The 21,633-nt window shown below is 37.8% G+C and overlaps 1 long non-coding RNA gene across 5 annotated transcripts in view; it reads left to right on the forward strand.

Annotated features, from left to right (window-relative positions):
* Positions 1–21,633, forward strand: part of LOC128112177 (uncharacterized) — a 610,610-nt gene that overhangs the window by 93,453 nt on the left and 495,524 nt on the right. Inside the window, exon 1 of one of the 5 annotated variants that reach the window (XR_008218881.1) lies at positions 11,417–11,804. The exons of the other annotated variants lie outside the window; for them this stretch is intronic. This is a non-coding gene — a long non-coding RNA (uncharacterized LOC128112177). Of the gene's footprint in view, positions 1–11,416; positions 11,805–21,633 lie in introns of those variants that run through there. 5 annotated transcript variants of the gene reach the window in all.

Genomic DNA, 21,633 nt, shown 5'->3' on the forward strand with positions numbered 1-21,633 from the left:
CTACAGATCTACAGCCAGGGCTGTAGAAACCTTCTCTTTAAAAAACTGAAAAATAAATAAAGAAATAAATGAATAAATAAGTAAACAAAAAGAACAAATAAGCTACAACCTCTGCATGCAGTCAGGTGTATGTGCAGAAGACAGTGGTCTCACAGAACACATGAGAGCCCAGTTCTGCCTGCCTAGTAGAAGGACATTTATTAAGCACTACCAAGTGAAGTCTGAAGGGATACATTGATGTTCTTTATAGAACTATGGCTCTGTGTTAAGCAGGATGCCATCCTGGAAATCCTTTTTTTTTTTCATTTATGGATGATGATACAATCTTTCTAGAAGTGATGTTCTTCTTTTACTTGACTGTGTGTCTGTTGACCTTCAGGTAAGGATAACTTCTCCAATTTCTATGCATAGTAAATATTTTATAAATGTTAACACATTGGAACACCCAGGCTTGTCCAAAGCAGGGTAGAGCAAGGATCTAGAAAAGAGCTTGAAGCACACTAAGAAGGGTTAGAGTCACCTACTGACATTCCCCAAAGGAAATAAATGCTGTCATTCTTGGTAACTTAAATCACAATAATCACAATCTGTGATGTATGAGGAACAGACTTGGTTCCAAAAATTGACCTGGGATAGTTGATAAGCTAAGTTAATAGAGTAAAGAAATTTTATTGAAAGGAACTATGTGTTAAAGAATGCAGAATGCTTAGCATGTCAAGACATTTGGAGTACCCGGAACTTACATGAAAGGCAGAGGACATGGCAGATTTTTATAACGCATGCTGTATTAAAGGAGTTTAGATTTTTTTATGTTTTTGGAGATGGCAGAAATAGAAATTTGACATAGAAAATGGTATGGTTCTACTCATAAGGAAAGGAACCGACAGTGTTTGGGCTGTTTCACTACCGAAGAGAAGCTGTGAATCAGACCAGAGTCTCTTTCAGGAGACCAGGTGAGGTACAGATGGAAACAAGCCGACAAGGCAAGGGTGTCAAGACAGAGGGTCAACCGGGAGGAGTGTGCGGTCACTTGTATGGAAGGTCCACTAGAGTCGGGTGCATGTAGAGGAACTAGCCAGTGCAAACATCTGTCTGACTTCCTCATCCTTCTTCCCCTTTTCCACTTAACAAGCTGTTCAAGCTCATCAATAGGTAGATAACATAGTATATATTTTTAAGATTTTATTAAAGTACATGTATATGAGTTTTGGGGGACATGTGGCCATGTATATATATTTGCACCTAGAAGCATAGGATAATCTTGGAGCTGGAATTATAGGCAGTTGTGTGTCCTCTGCAAGTCAGCCCATGCTTTTCAACTAAATACCCATTTCTCCAGCCCAACGTATTAATTCTCATAATTTAAACACTGTTGTTACACACAAAAATTGACAAAATTCTAGCATAGAAGTGGGAGGGTTTCCTGAGGTCCAAGGCTGAGAAACAATTGGCAGTAGATGGCTGCTGTGTCAGGGTGGTGTTTGGAATGAGGATGGCCCTGGATAGGCTCATAGCTTTTAAAGGTTGGTCCCCAGTTGGTAGAACAGTGTGGCCTTGGTAGAGGAGGTGTGCCATAGATGTATGTGGGGAGTGGGGTTTAAAAGCTCTGTTCCGTTCTCAGTTCTCTCTGCTGCATGCTAGTGAATCAGATGTAAACTCTCAGCTACTGCTCCAGCAGGGCCAACCCTACCTGTCCGATGCCATGCTCCTTGCCATGATGCTCAAGGACTCTAGCCCTCTGGAACCTCAGCCTTAAATTAAATGTTTATTTTTATTAAGAAAAAGAAGATTGATAAGACCTTCTTTCAACAATTATCAGGGCTGGGGATTTTGCTCAGTTGTAGAGCACTTGCTGAGTATGCACCAGGCTGTGGCTTTAAAAGAGGGCTATAGAAATTAGGACAGTTAACACAGTAAGTGCTCAGAACTTCTAGCTTTTGGAATAGCTATCCTGATTTCAAATTTGCCCTTTTAACATTTTCTGTGTTTACTGATTGTGATGGTTTGAAAGAAAATGGCCTCCATTGACCCATAGGGACTGGCACTATTAGGAGATGAGGCCTTGGAGAAAGTGTGTCAATGGTGGTGGGCTTGAAGGTCTCAGATGCTCAAACTAGGCCTAGGGGGACTTCCTACTGCCTGCTGATCTGGATGTGGAACTCCGAGCCCCTTCTCCAGTACCATGTCTGCTTATGTGATGCTATGCTTCCTGTCATGACTATAATGGACTAAATCTCTGCAATTGTAAACAACCCCAGTTAAATATTTTCCTTTATAAGGGTTGTCATGGTCATGGTGTCTCTTCACAGCAATAGAAACCCTAAGACACTGGTGTACTTAGGTATTTGAACATTTCTTGATTCTGTTTTCCCCAAAAGGAAAGAGAAAAAAAATAAATTTTGCACTGTGTTAGCTGTCTAGAATATTCCAAAGTGCTTTGGCTAAGATATGTATATACCTTTTTGATGCATGTGACAGAATCGATTTTATTTTATCAAAATCTTCAAAATTAACTTAGCTATGGATTAGAGAAAACAATGGAAAATAAGAAAACAATTCTTTTCAGAACTAACTAAATTGCTTCTCTGGTCTGAAAAACAGCTTTTAAGAAGTTGAGTAAAAATTTGTATTCGTTTTACTAATTAGATGCTTAGGTGTGGCTACATTGATTTCGGATCAGGGACTCAGGAAAGCAGCATGTTGCTTACAATAAATGCCTTATGATGCTCTATCTTAGTAAATTAGATCTCTTTGACATCATAGCTCCATGGTATCAGGCCTAGTACAATGGGTCTTTCAGGCCAGTGGTGTAAGAGAATTAACTCAAATCCACAGCCACGTGTATGGAAGACTTGTCATTATTGATAATATGCTGTGATAATTTCACTACAGAATCCCAGATATCCTGATTCAAATCCAGATCATCATAAAGAGCTGCAAGCCACATGCTAAGGAATGTGAGCAGAACAAACCATCAAACTCATCTTTACATATGCTATAGCTTGGTTTGTATGAGTTTCCAGAGACTATATTTTAAAGAATCAATATTTTGGTACTGTAAGGATTTGTGCACCAACATCTTGAAGGAGAATGAATAGGAAATGGGAAGATGAATTTGATGGTTTGTACTGCCTACGTTCCTTAGAATGTGACCTGCAGCATGTTCTAAATTACTGCTCAGAAAGTTTTAGTTAATTTCAGGATGTTATTATGTTAGTACCAAATTAGTGTCTTTGTTTTGGGCTTAGGATAGCCTTGGTAGCTCTCTGTGACTCTACTGTAGCAGACCATGTTTGTTTCTTATTATGCCTCTAATTTATTGTCCTCAACTGAACTTGTTACCACTTTGCTTCTTAGGTTTATCTCTGGGTGTAAGCAAATTTAGTCATGCAATAGCTACACGGATGACGAATGGAAAGTCTGTGGATAGGATGTATTGTAGGGACTCTCAGCATCTTACATATGAGGATTCCAGTATGGCTATGGCCTCATAAAAATCTTCCTTTGAAGAGGGTCATATTGGCCCCTTTCAACAGCTTCAGACTTTAGCTCCACCTCTCTCCACAATACCGGAGACACATGGTGCTTCTTTGCGGTCAGGTTTTCCTTCTTCTCCCATATCATACAAATGCCTTTAGTTTTTTTTTTTTTTTATGTCTGAATCAAGCTCATTCTTTACAGCCTCTGGCACGACCTGCAGTTAGTTCATCTAGCCCACTTCCTGCACCCCTCTTTGAAGGCTGTATTTTCCTGGATCTAACAACACATGTCTGATTCTCTCACACGTGTACATTCCGAGGCTCCTCTGGAGCCCTCCTCCCCTTTTCTTCCCAGTTCAGCCTTCATTCTAATCTGCTTTGACTTGTTTTAAATAGGAAAAGGTGTCTTATTCTCCCCCTCCTCATATTCAGTATTTAAAAAATGTTTTCTGGTTTTACACCTTTAAAGGACAGCACCCAGGCAACTTGTCATACATATGGCTGTGAAAACAATTGCTGTCTGACTGGGTGCTCTTGGACCACCTGCTCTAACTCACTCAATACCTAACTCTTCTGACTCTGCTTTATTGTGAAGTGTTGCTGTGTGTGCACGCTTGCTTTCTTTTTCTCTGCTTCATTTGTTCTCCTAAAAAGCAACCTCACCCCGTCCCCCACTCTTCACCGGTTTGGTAACACACATCCTGAGCTACAGTCCTACACTATCTTGCATTCCTTCTGCTGTCAAATCCCTTGGGACCCAGGCAGACAGGGAGAGTCTGAGACATGAGTTATTTTAGATGGTCTGGAAAATCTAATTAAGGGTCAAAGCAGTACGTGGTGGGGAGGGGCATTTGTCACTGACTAAAAGAGATGACTCTTGCCATATGCTTTTAGAGGAGAAACAAAGGCCAAATGCATAAAGGAATATGATTTTATGTATGCACTTAGCATTTTTTCCTAAAGATAAAAGAAGTGGGGTAAAAGCAATGAAATTTAAAAGAAAGGGACTTTTTTTTTTAAAATCAATTTTGAATGAGTCATTGAAAGTATTGTTTAACCAGAGTGTAAATAACCAAAAATAAGTTAAAGATTTTAAGATATATATGTGTATAATTCTAGAACAGTCAAGATACCTAAAGTGGTAATGCCTGATTCTTCTATTATTTAATGATTTTCTTTTATTAAAATGCATTTAATTTTAAAAGAATATTATAAAAAATAGAAAAGCTAAAATAAATAATTGTGGCAAACAGGGATACAGTTTGCTATGGATATTTTGATGCTGGATTGTTTTTGTAAAGATTGTCATTTTATGAGCTGGATAAATGGCTCAGTGGTTAAGAACTCATTCTGTATTTGCAGATCAGAGTTTGTTTCCCAGTCTCCATGCCCAGTAGCTCACAAGTGCCTGTAACTCCAGGGTATCCAACATCCTTTTAAGTACTTTGTGGCCATCTGAACTCACAAATCCATATAACCACACATATACACACACACATTTACACACACACACACACACACACACACACACACACACACACATTTTAAAGATAGCTATTTACTTTTTTAAATGTATATAACAAAGATGATTTATAAGACAGAAGAATTTATATCCCACAACCAAAAATTCCTATTTTTTTCCTTAGAGTCTTACAGTGCATCATATTATATGCCATGTACTAGGTCACAAGACGTTTCAATGAGTACAGAAGATGTGCATGCCTGCCCTTTAATCTTGATGGAATAATCTTAAAAATGGATTAAATGTAGGTTAACAAAACACAACAAACCACTTGGAGTTAAAATAACAAGATAAAAATAAAACAAAGCAACACTTCAGTAATTTTGAATCAAAGAGAGAAATGAAACTCTGATTATAGATTGTGTAGAATTAGTAGCAGTGCCACAAACAAGACACAACAGATGTCACCTCTGTGCACAGCTGGATTTGGAAAAGATCAGTTTAAGGAAAGTGGTAGGAGGCAGAAGAGATGGCTCAGTGGCTAAGAGCACATACTGCTTTTGCAGAGGAACCGAGTTGGGTTCTCAGCACCTATGTAGGGCAGCTCATAACTGCCTGTAACTCCATCTCTAGGTGATCTGACGGTCTCTTCTACCCACTGAAAGCACTGCATTTACAAACTTACACATAGACGTATGAATAAATCTTTTAAAAATATAACTTTTAAAAATGCAGTTGGACTGGTGAAGTGATGTAGTTGGAAGAATGCTTGTCCAGCATGCTAGAAGCCCTGGATTGATCTCCAGCACCACATATATCAGATATGGTGATAGGGACCTGTAAGGCCAGCACTGGGAAAAGAAGGGAAGTGGAGGCCAGCAGATCACATGTTCAAGGTTATCCTCAGCTACATAGTGAGTTCCAGGCCAACCTGGTACCCTGTTCAAGGCCAACATGACAATTTGTCTCAAAAAGAAAAACACCACACACACACACACACACACACACACACACACACACACACACACACACACACTCTACAATAAATAAAAATAAGTGTGAAAAAATTTCAAGTCAAGAAACTATAAGGAACTACAAAATAAATTGTTCAGGACAAATGTTTTAAGGAATTACCCAGGTGTTAGCTCTCTAAAAAGCACAACAAAACAGTTACCTTTTCACAAATGTAACCAAGAAGGGCGGAAGGGGACTAAAACTAGTCATGTATGATATCAAGTTATCTTCCTCAGAAAGGCTTAGCAATTTACATTTTCTTAACGATACTGTCTTCAATGTAAACTGATGCAAGCAAACATTCATTAACGTGGACATTCTTACAGCATTTGCTAATTGTTGTGTCTCTTCTAAAAAATGGTCATTTAAAAATCGGAACTGTAAAATATCTGTAGTGTTTCTGCTCTTACTTAACAATAGTTTACGTCTTATAATTATAATTGCATTTTAGTTATTTTAATTATGAAATTGTATCATATTTGTGCTCTTTCCCCATATTTACTTCTTTGTTTTATTTTTCTTGTTTTTAACATCTTTAAACGACATCATCCAGGCAATATGGTTCATATATTGCCATCAAATTATCTTGTTTTATTTTATTTACTTTAAAATTTGTTATTCTTATTGAGCGTGTGTGTAAGTGTAACGTGAGTGTGTGTGTGTGTGTGTGTGTGAGAGAGAGAGAGAGAGAGAGAGAGAGAGAGAGAGAGAGAGAGAGAGAGAGAGAGAGGAGAGGAGAGGAGAGGAGAGGAGAGGAGAGGAGAGAGGGCTCTCTGTTTGGACACTTGCATGTCACAGTACATGTGAGTAGGTCAGAAGCCAATTCTACAGAGTCGATTCTTTCCTTCCAGCTTTATGTGGGTCTGTTCTGGGGACTGAACTCGGGTCAGCAGGCTTCATGCAAGCATACTTACCCACTGAGCCACCTCACTGGCCCAAACTTTGTTCTTTCTTCTTTTTTTTAAACCACAACTTCTAAATTTTCATGTTGAATAGGATACGTGTCTTCATGAATATTAAAATGCCTATTTTCATCTGTGTAATTGATGATTTATCTATTTATTACTATCCTTTTGATAATATTCGTAGCTATTTTCTTTTTCATGTTTTACATAAGCATTTATTTTATATTTGTCCTCTATTTGCTTGACTCTGGATTAGATCAAATTTTTCTAATATTATGCTTATCATCACATAGCATGTGCTATTTCCCTGTTATGAATTGGCTGATTAAATCTTCTCTTTTTTATGTAAGAAATTTTATTTTATTCCTCTTACATACCAGCCACAGATTCCCCTCTCATCCCTCCTCCCTCTCCCTCCCAGCCTTCCTGCCACCATTCACCCCCTATCCCCTCCTCTAAAAGGGTAAGGCCTCCCATTGGGAGTCAGCAAAGCCTGGTATATTCAGTTGAGGCAGGACCAAGTCCCTCCCTTCTGCACCAAGGCTGAGCAAGTGGTCCTGTTAGCTGAGACACTGGTATGGACATTCCATCTTGAGACAGGGAGGTATCTATATGATCTAACTCATGTAGGTATCATGTGTCCCTGACTTTGTTTCACAGTTAAGAACTGCGTCTCCTTGATATGCAACTTTCTCCACCTTCCTGTCTCTGCTACCGTGTACATTATCTTCATGAAGAAAGCATGTTTCCTGTCCTTCTTCCTTTTCCATTCAGCATTTAAGCACAAATCGAAAAGTAGGAAATGATGGTGACGTGAAGATGCTACTCGTATACCCTAGAAGCCAGCACCTTCTATTAATACACAATGTAATAAAGACAATCCAAGTTTTTGCTGGAACACATTAATGAACCTGAATATAATTGATCAAGAAATGGGCTAACACTTTTGGATGTATAGGATCCCCTATTGGTTTCCTTACTGCAACATTATCAACTTTTATATAAGTGGCAGAGGCTAGGATGTAGCTCAGTGGTATTGAATCTGTGTACCAAAAGCAATGTATGGTTTTGATCCTTGATACTAAATGGGGTAGTTTGAATGTAATTGTCCTCCATGAGCTCATAGGGAGTGGCACTATTAGGAGGTGTGACTTTGTTGGAGTCATAAAATGGCCTTGTTGAGTAAATGTGTCACTGTGGGGGTGGCCTTTAAGGTCTCTTATGCTCAAGATACCACCCAGTGTTACAGTCTTTCCTGTTGCCCTCTTGAAATGAATGACAAATGGTGCTGGTTACTGGTGCTGGTTACCACCACACGGAAAGGTCACACAGAACCCAGTATCAGTTTCAGAGCTTTATTAGGAGGAAGAGGGGAGGGGGTGTACAAGAGAACCAGGCCTGGGTAGGAGCATGTGTGGAGAGCAGAGAGAAAGATGGTGGGGTGGGAGAAAGGAAGCAGAACAGAGAGAGAGGATGAGGTTTGCGTCCCGCCTTTTAAGGGTTCCTGGTGAACATACACAGGTGTGCTTACAGAGCTACACCACGCAAATACTGATTGTGTGACCATGCCATGTGCATGTAGTCATGAGTGCACACTGATGACATAAGATGCAAGACCCTTTGTTTAACTCCTGAACTGTGCATGTGCAGTCATGCAGCTGGAGTGAGGACAGAATTCTGACACTTCTTATCAAGATGTAGCCAGCACCATGTCTGCCTGAATGTAGTCAAGCTCTCCACCATGATGATAATAGACTGAACTTCTGAAATTGTAAGTGAGCCATCCCAACTAAATGTTTTCCCTTATAAGAGTTGCTGTGGTCATGGTGTTTCTTCGCAGCAATAGAAAACCTAACTAAGACAGTACAGAAACAAATAAATTAGAACTAAAAATAGCAACGAGAATACTGAATTCATTTGAGTTTTGAAGATTGCTGCTTCATCTATTTTTCTCTGTAGATATGTTAACCAAAAGTTAGCTGAGTTCAACTAGTGGTTATGGACTGCTCATCGCTTGTCATAGAAATCTAGAAAATTTTGATTTTTGCATGCTGGAATTGAACACAGGATCTTATTTATGCCAATCAAGCATTCTACTATGAACTTACACCTTCAACTCCTAGAAATTTATTATATTATTTTCTTAAACATGTTATTTTCTTTTTTCCAGTGGAATAAAATGACCCTCTTTTAAACATTACAGATTATGAGAGAAAATATATGTAGACAAATAATATAATTACTATAAAATATTAACATGCAATTTACAGTTAATATCTTTTTGTTATTAAGTAAGTTTTATAGATTATGCCTGTATAACTTCATATAAGCATACTGGAGTCTATTAGTTTGAATCACTGAGTAGAATGAATTCTTAATTATTTCAAAGTGTATTCTAAGTTAGCACCTATAAATATGTATGGTAGTGTGTACATGGTAAAAAGATTTAGGCAGTGGAGATAATTTTCAAATTAAATAAATTTAGCAGAACATGATCTACCATGTTTGATTAAATCATCAGAACATCTAGAGTAGCAGACCTTTTCTCTGTAAAGAAAGGAGTTGATGTGATTAAGTTGACAAACTCTTTTTAATAGTGTCCTGGTAGTGATCTTTCCCAAGTAATACCAGACTTCAGCAAAGGGGATTATTTTCATAACCCATGTGTAATTCAGAAATGTCTGTAGCCACATAAAAACTGGCACACTGGCCATAAAAATTGCATTATAGCCTTGGAAATCATCAAGGCCTGTTTCAAGGGCTGGTGTATGTTTTATGTTTTGTATGGGTTATTAGTGACCTTTCTGAACTTACAGGAAAATCCTTCATTTCATGTACGTAGAAGTTATATTCCAATAAGAGCCATATCTTGAAAGTGTATGACTGTAGACATCTAAAGTATAAGGCTAGGTGACTTTGTTGACTCTTAAATTACCCGTTAATCTTGAGTAAAGGAAATGAGAAACAACAAAAGAACCACACAGATTATGGAGTAGCATTGACGTGTAGCAACCTCTGTGGACCTTCACGAACTAGCAAGCTTCTTGATTTCCCTTCTGTCTATTAGCATGTATATGTTTCAACGATGCTCGGTTTCAGTTTGCAAAACAGACATGATGGATTCACTGACAGATGTCAAACATGTTCTAGTCTTTGTTATTTTTAAACTTATTCAGCGGTGATATACCGACCTATCAATGACTTTGTTTTATATTTGAGAATGTGGGAACCCCAGTTTCTGCACTAAATCCAACCGGAGCTAACTTTAATACTTTTAATTATATTGTCTGTTTCTGTACTTTCAAAATTGGTGCTCTATTTATTAGAAAGTATTATTTAGTCACTAATTTTATACTCATCTATTTTAATTTTGTATTTGTTTGATCTATATCAGATAATGCATAATTGAAGCTAATTCAATTTGCTAAGTAAAGGATGATGAGATTGATAGAAGCTCAGTATCCATAGGAATTTCCCAGGCAGCCTGAATTGGATGATGCTTTAGTTGCCTGTGGGATTACTCAGTAAATAGGGTGAAGGAGGGAGTGTTGGCCTTCTAGCTCTGTCTCTGACTGACAGCCACTGGGAGAGGGAGGGGTGTCTATTACAATCACTGTAAAAACATGAGCTCCTTAGTTTGGTTGGATCATTCAAAAGAATAGGTTTGTTTGCTTTGGTGTACAATTACTTGATACTCCCTTGTCATAAATTTGGTAATGATAACTATTGTATTTTTGAAGGATATGAAAACTTGATGTATAAAACACAGGCATAGTTTTATAATACTGCATTTTTATTTAGTGTCTCATAGATTTTCTAATGATTCCCAGTTTGAGATGTCCTAAAGCAGAGAGACACTTTTCTGAACTAGAGGACATTATAATTAATATAGTTCTGAAAATAAGAGAATTTGTGATGTTAATGTGGTGTGGAATCTCACCAAAAGTTAGCATAGCTATGCCCAGGTCCTCAAAGTCATTCCCTTAGGCACCAAGAACTTTTTTTATAATTGAACTTTGCATCAAAATTCTTTAAAAGTCTAAAGTAAAGCATGATATGATACAAGGAATGGATGTGCTGGTAATGATGTGACTTTCTATATGAGTTCGTTGGTCATTTCCGTGTCCCCAGGCATATAATATACAGGAAACATTTCACTACTCGGTCCTAAGTGCTGTTTGATCCAATGTGGAAAAGTATTGTTTTGGATTCACTAAAATAAGCAATACCTACTCAAAAAGGACACTCAGGTTTACCCTTTTGGTTACTTTACATCTTTAGCACATTTCCTATTAAAATATTTCTAGAATTCAGGGTCTGCCCAGCTTTGGTTATCTAAGCTGCACTAAGTAGCCTTGGGACCCCTGGAGGCACACCCCACACACTTATGCTGTGTGACCTCAGGTCACAAGTAATGGCTGCAAGCTAATTGATTGAGAAAGGCTTGTCTGGCGGGGCCCCTTTGCGTCCTCCCTGTACATTCCGAAGTTCTGCGAAAGAGGCACTGGCCGCTCAGCCAGGCAAGGCAGGAAAAGAGAGGAAGTTTCTGCTTTCTGATTACAGCCTGAGTTCCCCGTAGTGAGCTTGCTTCTCTCCACCCACTTCTCACCACGAACTCCTTCACTCGAGGGTGGACGATTTAATGCTAGATGCTACAGCCTCACCTGAAAAGTATTCTGTGTATTCATTGAACTACAAGGCCAGATCACCTATGCGAGGCGGTGGGAACCATATGGAAATTATATTAGAACTTCAGCAAAGTGCTCAGCTGCAGCACGCAGAAGCCAGCGTTCAGACTGACAGGCAAATGAACCAGCTCATGGACGGGGCCTCTGGGCGTCAGCTCCGGCCTTTTGGTTGTTGGACAACTATAGTCAAAACTGAAATGGAACAGGGGACAGGACAAAACACACTCTCATTCCACGCAACTGTTGCTTTCACATGGTGAGTGCAGATTTAAGATGTTACTCAAATATTCTTTCTGGGTTGTAATATAAGCTAAGAAATCTGTTATGCTTTTGGGGGAGAAAAAAGCCAGCAAGAATATTTAGAAATGCTGAAGTTATGTGGCTTTGTCTCTGCTTGATTTCACGTGGTCTTTGCAATACGAAAAGAGAAATACAGTACTAGTAGTGTCCTGTCTGTCCTTTTTTTTTTTTTTCTTCCAGGTTTCCTTTTGTTTAAGTCCTGCTTTTCTGCAACCAGAGTCAATATTGATTTAGGGAAATCATGTGTGGCAGGGATGAGGAAGAAACACGAGACAGGATATATGTAAACATTTCATTTAGTCCAGCTTCTGTGTCTCTCGGCTGGGGCTTCATGTTTGGGTGCCTTATCTCAGGAATATGCAGCACAGGCCTATGGAAAGAGCTTTGTGTTAACATTCGTGGCCAGGGGAAGGGTCGGGGGCCCATGCTTAGCTGACTGCCAGCCAGCTAGACTTGTTGGTGCACCCTCTTATTTTTAATGTAAAATAGGAAAGAAAATTGGTCTTCACACATTGAAAAGTGAGTGTGCTTTGATTTCCTCCGTCCCCCTCCTGTGGTTTATGTGTATTATTCCTGGGAAGGATCTTTAAAAGTCCTTTGAGTAGCAGCGTACAAACTTCTTTTGTTCCCGTAGATCGTGTTTGCTCACATTGTATGGTAGAAACTTTGCACACATTTCTTCTGAAGAATCATGTTGAAATAATGCTTAGTAGTTTTTGTTTCAGTACAAATATCTTGGAAGTTAGTAAGCTTATGTTTTCTCAAATTAAACCTCCAAAGCAAAACAAAGACCTCTGAATATAAATTGTAATTAATCCCCAGTTTAATTATACCTACACCCTATTTTAAATGTGTTTTTTGTTCAAGAAAATCTGAGCCTGCAAGCACACCCAGAAATCTGAGCAGAAGAGACTTAATTTTCTCATTCCAAAGCTCCAAGTTCAGACTTACCTTTGTAGTAAGTGCTAAAATATAATTGCTGTTGTTCACTTCATTAGAAAATCAGTTTTTACTACCAGAGTATTTGTAATGGATTTTATCAAAAAAAGATGAATGAAATGGAGAATATATCATCAATTTGCTGATTTGATAAAGGTCCCAGGTCTGTGCTTCATGCTTATTTTGCAAAGTGGGGGAGGTAATGCGATTTTTTTCTACTTGTTTAAAGCATAGAATTTCCGTGAGGACAGCCTCATTTCTGGGGCTCTCTACTTTCTGCTTGTTAAAGTACATTAATAAACTAAAACCAGTCACTGTGAAGCTATAGACCTGCAATAGTGGGAGAAAAACATTAAAGAGTGTCAGAGTATAATTTCAGTTAGAAGGTAGTTTTGAAGCACTACTTAGCTACTCTTTTGCAAGCCTTGTGGAAATCTGTTAACTTCTGGCATAGCTGAGTCCTAGTCTGGCATTGTGTACAGAGATTACGCATAAGAAAGACAAGTTAGTTTTGTGATGTGACCTGTGCTGCGTTATCAAAGCAAAATGTGGCGGACACATTCTTGCCCGAAAGAAATAAGTTCATTATGCCCTTGCCCACCTGTTACATTCACTCTCTTATCCCTGTGGTCATAGTTCCTGTTTGTTCTTGCAGCCAGAAAGGGAAGCTTTCTTTCTTTCTTTTTTTAAAAGAGAGAAAAACGACGATTTCCATTTACATGTTTTGAAAAATTGTGCTCTTACACCCAAAGCACCTGAAATCTATTACATAAGGCTTTTTTTCAATGTGAATAGCAAGACATGTGCATTGTTTTTGAAATCCTTGAATGTATAACAGTAAATAGAATGAAGGTGCATCTGATAATTTATGAAAAAGATAGACATTTTGAAGATTATGGTTGAAAAAAATGTACTTATTATTCCCTCCAAACCAATCCAAAATACAGAACTATAAGGCAACTTCATTATTTTTCAACACAGCTCAGGAAGTCAGCATGTAACAGGGAGGGGCTGCAGAAGAATGGGGTTCCTTTGAGAAGTGTGTGAGTTGCAAGGAACAAAAGGTAGAAAGGGCTATTTGCTTTTAATTATCTTTTATCATTGCTGGTCATATTTACTTACTGATGGGTGGTAGAGAAATTTTTTTTTTAGAAAATTGAAATCAACCATAGTGTCACTTTAATTCTATATTTTAAGAAGATGTATATCATTTTACAAAATGCTAATCCTCCCTTCATGTTCATAGTGTTTTTCTTTACCCAGTAGAAAACAGTAGGTATATGTTTACTAATCATATTTCATATTTATGTAGAGAGCACATACATGTGTATTCCCTGAAAACATGTATTCATGTCTTGTATATGTGCCTTTAACATCTTAAAGCAAGATCCTCCCTCCTAGGGCCATGATTAATTTTATTCTTGTGTAGATTAGAATCTGCACAAGAACACACAATAATTAAGTACAGTAAATTTAAAAAAATAACTTTTAATACTGCCAAAAAAATAACAGGGGGTATATGGTACTTTACCAAAGATTTGAAGGGTAATACAAGGAACTCGTTGCAGAATATATCATGAATGGTAGGTTTTCATTTATCACTTGTCAGGTCTTCTTTTCCCATGTTGGTGGTTAACTGTCCTTCTTTTTTTTTTAAAGATTTATTTATTTATTTATTATGTATACAGAAGAGGGCACCAGATCTCATTATAGATGGTTGTGAGCTACCATGTGGGTGCTGGGAATTGAACTCAGGTCCTCTGGAAGAGCAGTCAGTGCTCTTAACCTCTGAGCCATCCCTCTAGCCCCTAACTGTCCTTCTATACACCAAAGCAGAGTATGTTTCTCATAGTGTTCGAATTCATGAGTTCACATAGAGGGTTCCAAAGTGAACGGGACATTGGTTGGGATTATTAGCCTCTGTAATCTTCTTCTTTTTTTTTTTTTTTTTTTTTTTTTGGTTTTTCGAGACAGGGTTTCTCTGTGTAGCTTTGTGCCTTTCCTAGAACTCACTTGGTAGCCCAGGCTGGCCTCGAACTCACAGAGATCCGTCTGCCTCTGCCTCCCGAGTGCTGGGATTGAAGGCGTGCGCCACCACCGCCCAGCTTGTCTCTGTAATCTCCTTAAATCTTATGCCCACTAAATTTCAGCTTCCTTCTTGACCCTTGTATTAGTAGAGATCTGTAACAGAGAACTTGGATCTGCTCGGCTCAAGAAGAGTATCACATCACTATATTTGTATTTCAGTTGGGCTGGTGAATTTTTTTTAAAGATGATGTATTCCATCTACATTATAGATTTCTACAGTCCCTAACCCTTTACTGTTATTCTCTCATGAGCTGGGATTTTGGTTTGTGGATGGAGTTAAGTGAGAGTATTTTTTTTTTAATTCTACTTCTTAAATACAGTCCTAAGGTCTTATACCTAGCTTTGCATGTTCTCCATACAATTCCATAATCTTGGATAATGAGCATATTATCCTAGATCTAGTTAATATGTCAAAGAACATTTTGGCAGAAGTTCTGGCTGCAAGATCAAGACTCCTTATGTTCCTTAAGAAATTTCTGGGGCTGTAAAGAGGTGGTTTGCCAGTTAAGAACACTTGCTGCTCTTCCAGAAGACTATTCACCAACCAACTCACATATCTGGGAGCTAACAACTACCTGAAATTCCTGCTTCAAGGCATCCAATGTCCTCTTCTGGCCCCTGTGAGCAACTACATTCATGTGCACATATATGGACAGACACAAATACATACACATCATTCAAAAAATAAAAGTAACTGCAGTAGTTCTATAAAAGCAACTACAGTAGTTCTATATAGAGAACTTATATTCTATCAGGTATGGGAGCAGTCAGTTTTCCATCAGCAAAACTGGCATTGGGCATTGCTCACTGTGGGGCAAATGTGGCAGTCCAGTGATGCCCAGTTTTCTCGGAAGTATATGGAGTTGCTTGTCTTTCATGCCAGGCTTTAGCTAGTTTGTAGTTTATAGTTTGGTCTTGTTTTTGAGCATTGCTTTAATTTTATGTTGTCTCTATGGGCATTTATCTGTTATTGTGATGTATTGGAAGCAGAGGAAAGGGGTTTCTTGTCATGACATCTTGACAAGAGTTTCCTAAACCATGGGCTCTGCAATCAGAACATGAGTTCAAATTCTCACTCTAACCCACGAATGGCGTCACATTAGGCAAAGCCTTTTAAGTATTAAATGCCTCTATTTGTTCTTCTGAAAAGTATCAGTGGAATTGCTTATCTCATGGGGATGTTGTAAGCATTGATACAGGAAGTCATTAATTCTGTGCTTGGCCATACTAGATGTGTACATTTGAGTAGGGAAAAGCAAGAAAAACCTAAACAAAAGCCAGTGCTACATTTTGTACAATGGATCACTGGCAGATACAACATCAAACTAGTTTGACTGTTGTATTCTGCATGAGTACGTATCAACATTTATGATATCTACAGAAATTTCTAATGACAAAAGACAAGGACACCAGGTTCCATGTTTAACCACTGTTTGTTCTTGCAAATGGTTAGACTACTTGTGAATCTTAGTCTGTGTAAGTGAATGTAACTCAGAAAACCTCAGGAAAACCAAAGAACTTCCAGATGACCCCAGACACTGTTATTTTACAGCCCTGTGCTCTTTTCTCGTTTGAGTTTTGCAGTTCTTTGTAAATTCTGGATATTAGCCCTTTGTCTGAAGTAAATGGTAACAATTTTCTCCAGCTCTGGGGGATACCTGTTTGCTCTGCTGGTGTTTTCTTTTGCTGTGCAGAAACACTGATTTTTGTATGTCCACTTATTGATTGTTGGGGACAGCACTTGTGTACTTGTGTTGGAGTTTTGTTCAGAATGTGCTTGCCTATACCTGCATTTTTTCCTTTTCAGGCTCTTTTATAATAGTTTGTTAATTTTATACATGCACAATACAATGTGTTTTGACCAAATATACACCCATCGCTTCCCCTACAAGTCCCCCCCATCCACCATATCACTTTCCATCCCAATTTAATGAGCTCTTTTTTTTTTTTTTAAATACACACCAAGTCTGCTAAGTGCTGCTTGTGTGTCCATCAACTGGAGCATGGATTGACTTATGGGATGCGTCATCCATGAACAAAACTTACTCTGCATGCCCAGAAACTACCAACTGCCAATAGCTAAGGAAGACATTTCATGAGTTCCTTCCCCATCCATGTTGGAATTTTGGCTGACTTGTTCTTATGCAGGTCTTAAGCATGCAACTATAGGTTGTGTGAGATCATGTGTGCAATAGTATTGTCATGTCTGAAAAATACTGTTTCACTGTGGACATTGATTATTTTGGGCTCTTGCAATCTTTCTGCCTACCTACCTCAATGATCCCTGAGCTTTGGGAAAATCAGTGAGATACTAATGTCCCATTTAGAGGTGAGTATTCCACATTCTTTTATTCTCTCTATGTTGACCAGTTTGGACTCTCTGTATTAATCACTATCTACTGCAAAAATTTCTCTGATTAGGGTTCAGAGATCCACTAATATTCGGGTAAAAATATAAAAATTTAGTAGCATGTTTACTATGTCTATTTAGTGGAAAAATAGGATTAACTCTCCTCTAGAGTTATGACCTAGCTTACCATAGATTTTTGCTAGTTACACTTACCTGGCATGGATTCCATCTCATAAAGCAGGCCTTAAATCAATTTTAAAAATGGGTGGTTACTTCTGCAACATTTCAGCCATTATTATACCACTGTTCATATCTTCCAAGCCCATTGGGATTGTAGTTGCAGAGATCATAGGTAGGAAATATTGTTGATTACTTTTCTCTCCCAGAAGTTTACATAGACCCTTCCAGAATCTTGAAAGCTATCCAATATGAATAAAGATTCCAGATCAGTATATTTGATTTCTCTATGTCCTATGATGTAAGTATGTGGTATTTTCTACAACAGGGTCTTACCTTCAAGTTTTAGAAGAGCAATAACAATAACAATAGCCTAAAATACTTATGAAATCTGTGGGATGTACTAACCAACAAATCCTTGAAAACAGGTAACCTACAACTGGTACTGGACTTTTTATTTGATAGCCCATGGTGCCTGAGAGAGGCATTGTCCCACTCATTCAGAGTAACTTCATTTAACCCCCTCTATGTATGGTCATGTATACATTTTTGGAAGGTTCTACAGTAGTCAGTTTCTATATGGCTTTTTCATAAGTGTTTAGTGTTATTTTTTTCTTATGATTCTTCTTCTGCCCTAATATTCCATCCTCCATCCCATTTAACCCTTCCTGTTCAATTATTCCATTTCCCCCTTCACACATCTGTGTTATACCTGCTTCCTTTCAAGTCCCTCATTTGGCCCCTTATTAGTTCAAATTTAAGTACTTAAAATCTAAAGATTCAAATCTAGTCATCACATATGAGAAAAAACTTGAAATATTTGTGTTTTGGGGTATGAGTTACTACACTCAGACCAATTATTTTCAGTCCCTTTCAAACTTGTGAATTTCATAATTTCACTAGTCTTTACAGCATACATGTATTACATTTTCATTTTCCTTGGTTGATGGGCATTTAGGCTCTTTCAATTTTATGTATATTGTGAATATAGTAAAAATGAATGAATATGGATTGTCCAGTACCTCTGTAATAGTGTATAGTTGATCAACAATTCTTCTCATCTTGTAGAATGCTTCTTTACTGAAATGATAGTATCATTTTCTATACAGAAACTTTTTAGTTTAGTGGACTCTCATTTGTTAATCATGAGCCTTAGTGTCTGCAATTCCAAAATCCTGTTCAGAAAGTCTTTCCTGTACCTTTAAGTTAAAATGCATATCCTACTTTGCCCTGTAAAAGATTCAGTGATCAGTTCTTATGACAAGGTCTTTGATCATTTGTAGTTGAATTTTGTGAAGGATGAAAAATAAGGATACAGTTTTATTCTTCTACATGTATCTACATTCATCTATCTAATTTGATCAACATTACTTGTTGAATATGCTTGAGTCTTTAGGATATTCTATGTCATCATATCATCCTTAAAGAAGGATATGTTGACTTCTTCATTTCCAATTTTTAGCCCAGTTATTTCCTTCTCCTATCTTACTGCTTTAGCTAAGACTTTGAGAACTATATTGAATAGAAAGGAAGAGAGTGGCAACCTTGTTTTCTTTTTTGTTTCAGTGGAAATATTTTCTTTTTTTCTCCCTCAATTTAACATGGCATTGACTTTAGGCCGACTGTTTATTTCTTTGATTATGTTGAAATATGACTCCTGTATCCCCAAGATTCCCTAGGACTTTTGTAATGAATGGATATTTTGTACTGTTAATGCCTTTTCTTCATATAATGAGATGATCATGTTGTGTCTGTCCTTGAGTCATATACAGTGGATCACTTTTACTGATTCATATGTATTGAACAACTCCTGAATCTCTGAATGAAGTTGACTTGATTGTGGTAGGTGCTATTTTAGATGTGTTTGGTTTGAAAACATTTTATTGAGAATTTTTTTTTACTTCGTATCTTTTTTTATTAATTTTTACAATTTATTTACTTACCAACCACAGTTTGCCCCTTCTCTCCTCCTGTTCCCTCCCCCAACCTCCTTTCTACCCCACTCCATCCATGCCTCAGAAAGGGTAAGGCCTCCCATGGGAGTCAACAAAGCATGGCATATCAAGTTGAGGCAGGACCAAGCTCCTCCCCACTACATAAAGACTGAGTGAGGGATCCCACCATAGGAAATAGGTTTCAAAAAGTCAGCTCATGTGCCAGGGCCAAATCCTGGTCCCACTGCTAGGACTCCACAAACAGACCAAGCTACATGACTGCCATCCACATGCAGAGGGTCTAAGTTGGTCTCATGCAGGCTTCCTAGCTGTCAATCTAGAGTCCATGGGCTCCCACGAGCTAGGGTAAGGTGTCTCTGAGGGTTTCCCCACCGTAATCTTAATCCCACCTTGCTTATAAAATCCCTCCTCCCTCTCTTCAACTGGACTCCTGGGGCTTGGCCCAGTGCTTGGCAGTGGATCTCTGCATCTATTTCCATCAGTTACAGGATGAAGGTTCATGTTTGTCTTTCTGGGTCTGGGTTACCTTAAGATGATTTTTTTCTGGTTCCACCCATTTGCCTGCAAATTTCATGATGTCATTGTTTTTATTGCTGAGTTATACTCCATGAGAATTTTTGCACCTGTGTTCTTCAGGCAGATTGCTGTATAATTTTCATTTGTTGTTATTCTTTATTCTTTATCTGCTTCAATCACCACTGTAATACTGGCTTAATAAAAAGAATTTGGAAGCATTTTCTTTTCCTGAACTATTTTACGGCATAGTTTGAGAAACCTCAGTTTCTGTGGTAAATCCATCTGAGCTTAGATTCTTTCCTTCCTTCCTATTTTTTCTATTTTATTGACTGGGAGCTTTTTTATTGCCTTTTCAATATATGTTGGATTTATTATTTTAAAAAATTTTGCCGGGCAGCAGTGGCGCACGCCTTTAATCACAGCACTAAGAAGGCAGAGCCAGGTGGATCTCTGTGAGTTTGAAGCCAGACTGGTCTACAGAGAGAGATCCAGGACAGGCACCAAGACTACACAGAGAAACCCTGTCTCAAAAAACAAACAAACAAAAATCTTGGTTTATCTTTGGTACGTGATGTACATTAAAAAATTTATCTATTTATTTTTAATTTTCCACTTTGGTGTAATAAAGGTGTGAAAGTATGTCATTGTAATCCTCTGGATTTCATTGGTGCCTGTTGTAATATCTTCCTTTTCATCTCTAATTTTCATTAATTTTGGTTTTCTCTCTCTTTCTGTTAATTTGGTTAAAGATTTGTCAATTTCATTAATCTTAAGAAACATCATTTGGTTTCACTCTTTGCCTAATTTTATTTGTTCCATTCATCTTTTGTTAATTCCAGCATTGCTTTTGATGATCTGCTTTTTTGGGGTGTTATTTGTTCTTGTTGTTTTGCAAGGCCTTCAGGTACATCATTATTAATTCAGATCTTGTAAATACTGTATGTTGGTGCTTAGATCTATAAAATTTCCTATTAAGTCTGCATTCATTGTGCCCCGTCTGTGTTTGACAAATGTTATATTTAGAATTGTAGCATCCAGTTTTAAAGGACTGTTCCCTTGATGAGTATTCTTCATTTTCTCTTCTGACTAGTTAGTTTTGCTTTGAAGATTATTTTGTCAGAGAGAATAACAATACCTACATGTTTTTGTTTGTTTGTTTTTTAGTTCCATTTGCTTGGAATAACTTTATCTACCCTTTTACCCTAAGGTACTATCTATCCTTGATAGTAAGGTGTATTTCTTGAAGCACATTCTATACACTAACCCTCTCCCCTGTCCAGCTGACTACATCACCATCTCTTCTTCATCCTATACATCCACCTGACTCTGTGACCTTCTCTTCTTCCTCAATCAGCTCTGTCCATAACAAACTCAGAGCTAGCAAAGGAATTTCACATTTCATCTCAAAAATACCAACAATATAAAAGATCAAGCTAGTATCTTCTCTCCCAAACCCACCAGTCCTGTTGAAGTGCTTGTCAATGAGAATTACTTAGATGACCCCCAGGACACAGAATTTAGAAAGAATAATCATTAATTTTTGAGGTACTGCAGAGCAAACCAGGGTCTTGAATGTAGTATTCAAACCTACTATTGAGCTCTTTCCCCAGAGTCTCATTTCTTATTTTGAGTTATGCATTCTGGAATTGTTAAGCCACAAAATTTCTTCTTAATGTAATTTGGAATTACTTCAATAACTCATGCTTATGAAATTTAAAATGTAACTCTCTATAGTATATTTGCATATCTGCCTATCTTAG

The sequence above is a fragment of the Peromyscus californicus genome, unplaced genomic scaffold (assembly GCF_007827085.1).
Source record: "Peromyscus californicus insignis strain IS unplaced genomic scaffold, ASM782708v3 Scaffold_16__1_contigs__length_79575227, whole genome shotgun sequence".
Classification (NCBI taxonomy): domain Eukaryota; kingdom Metazoa; phylum Chordata; class Mammalia; order Rodentia; family Cricetidae; genus Peromyscus; species Peromyscus californicus.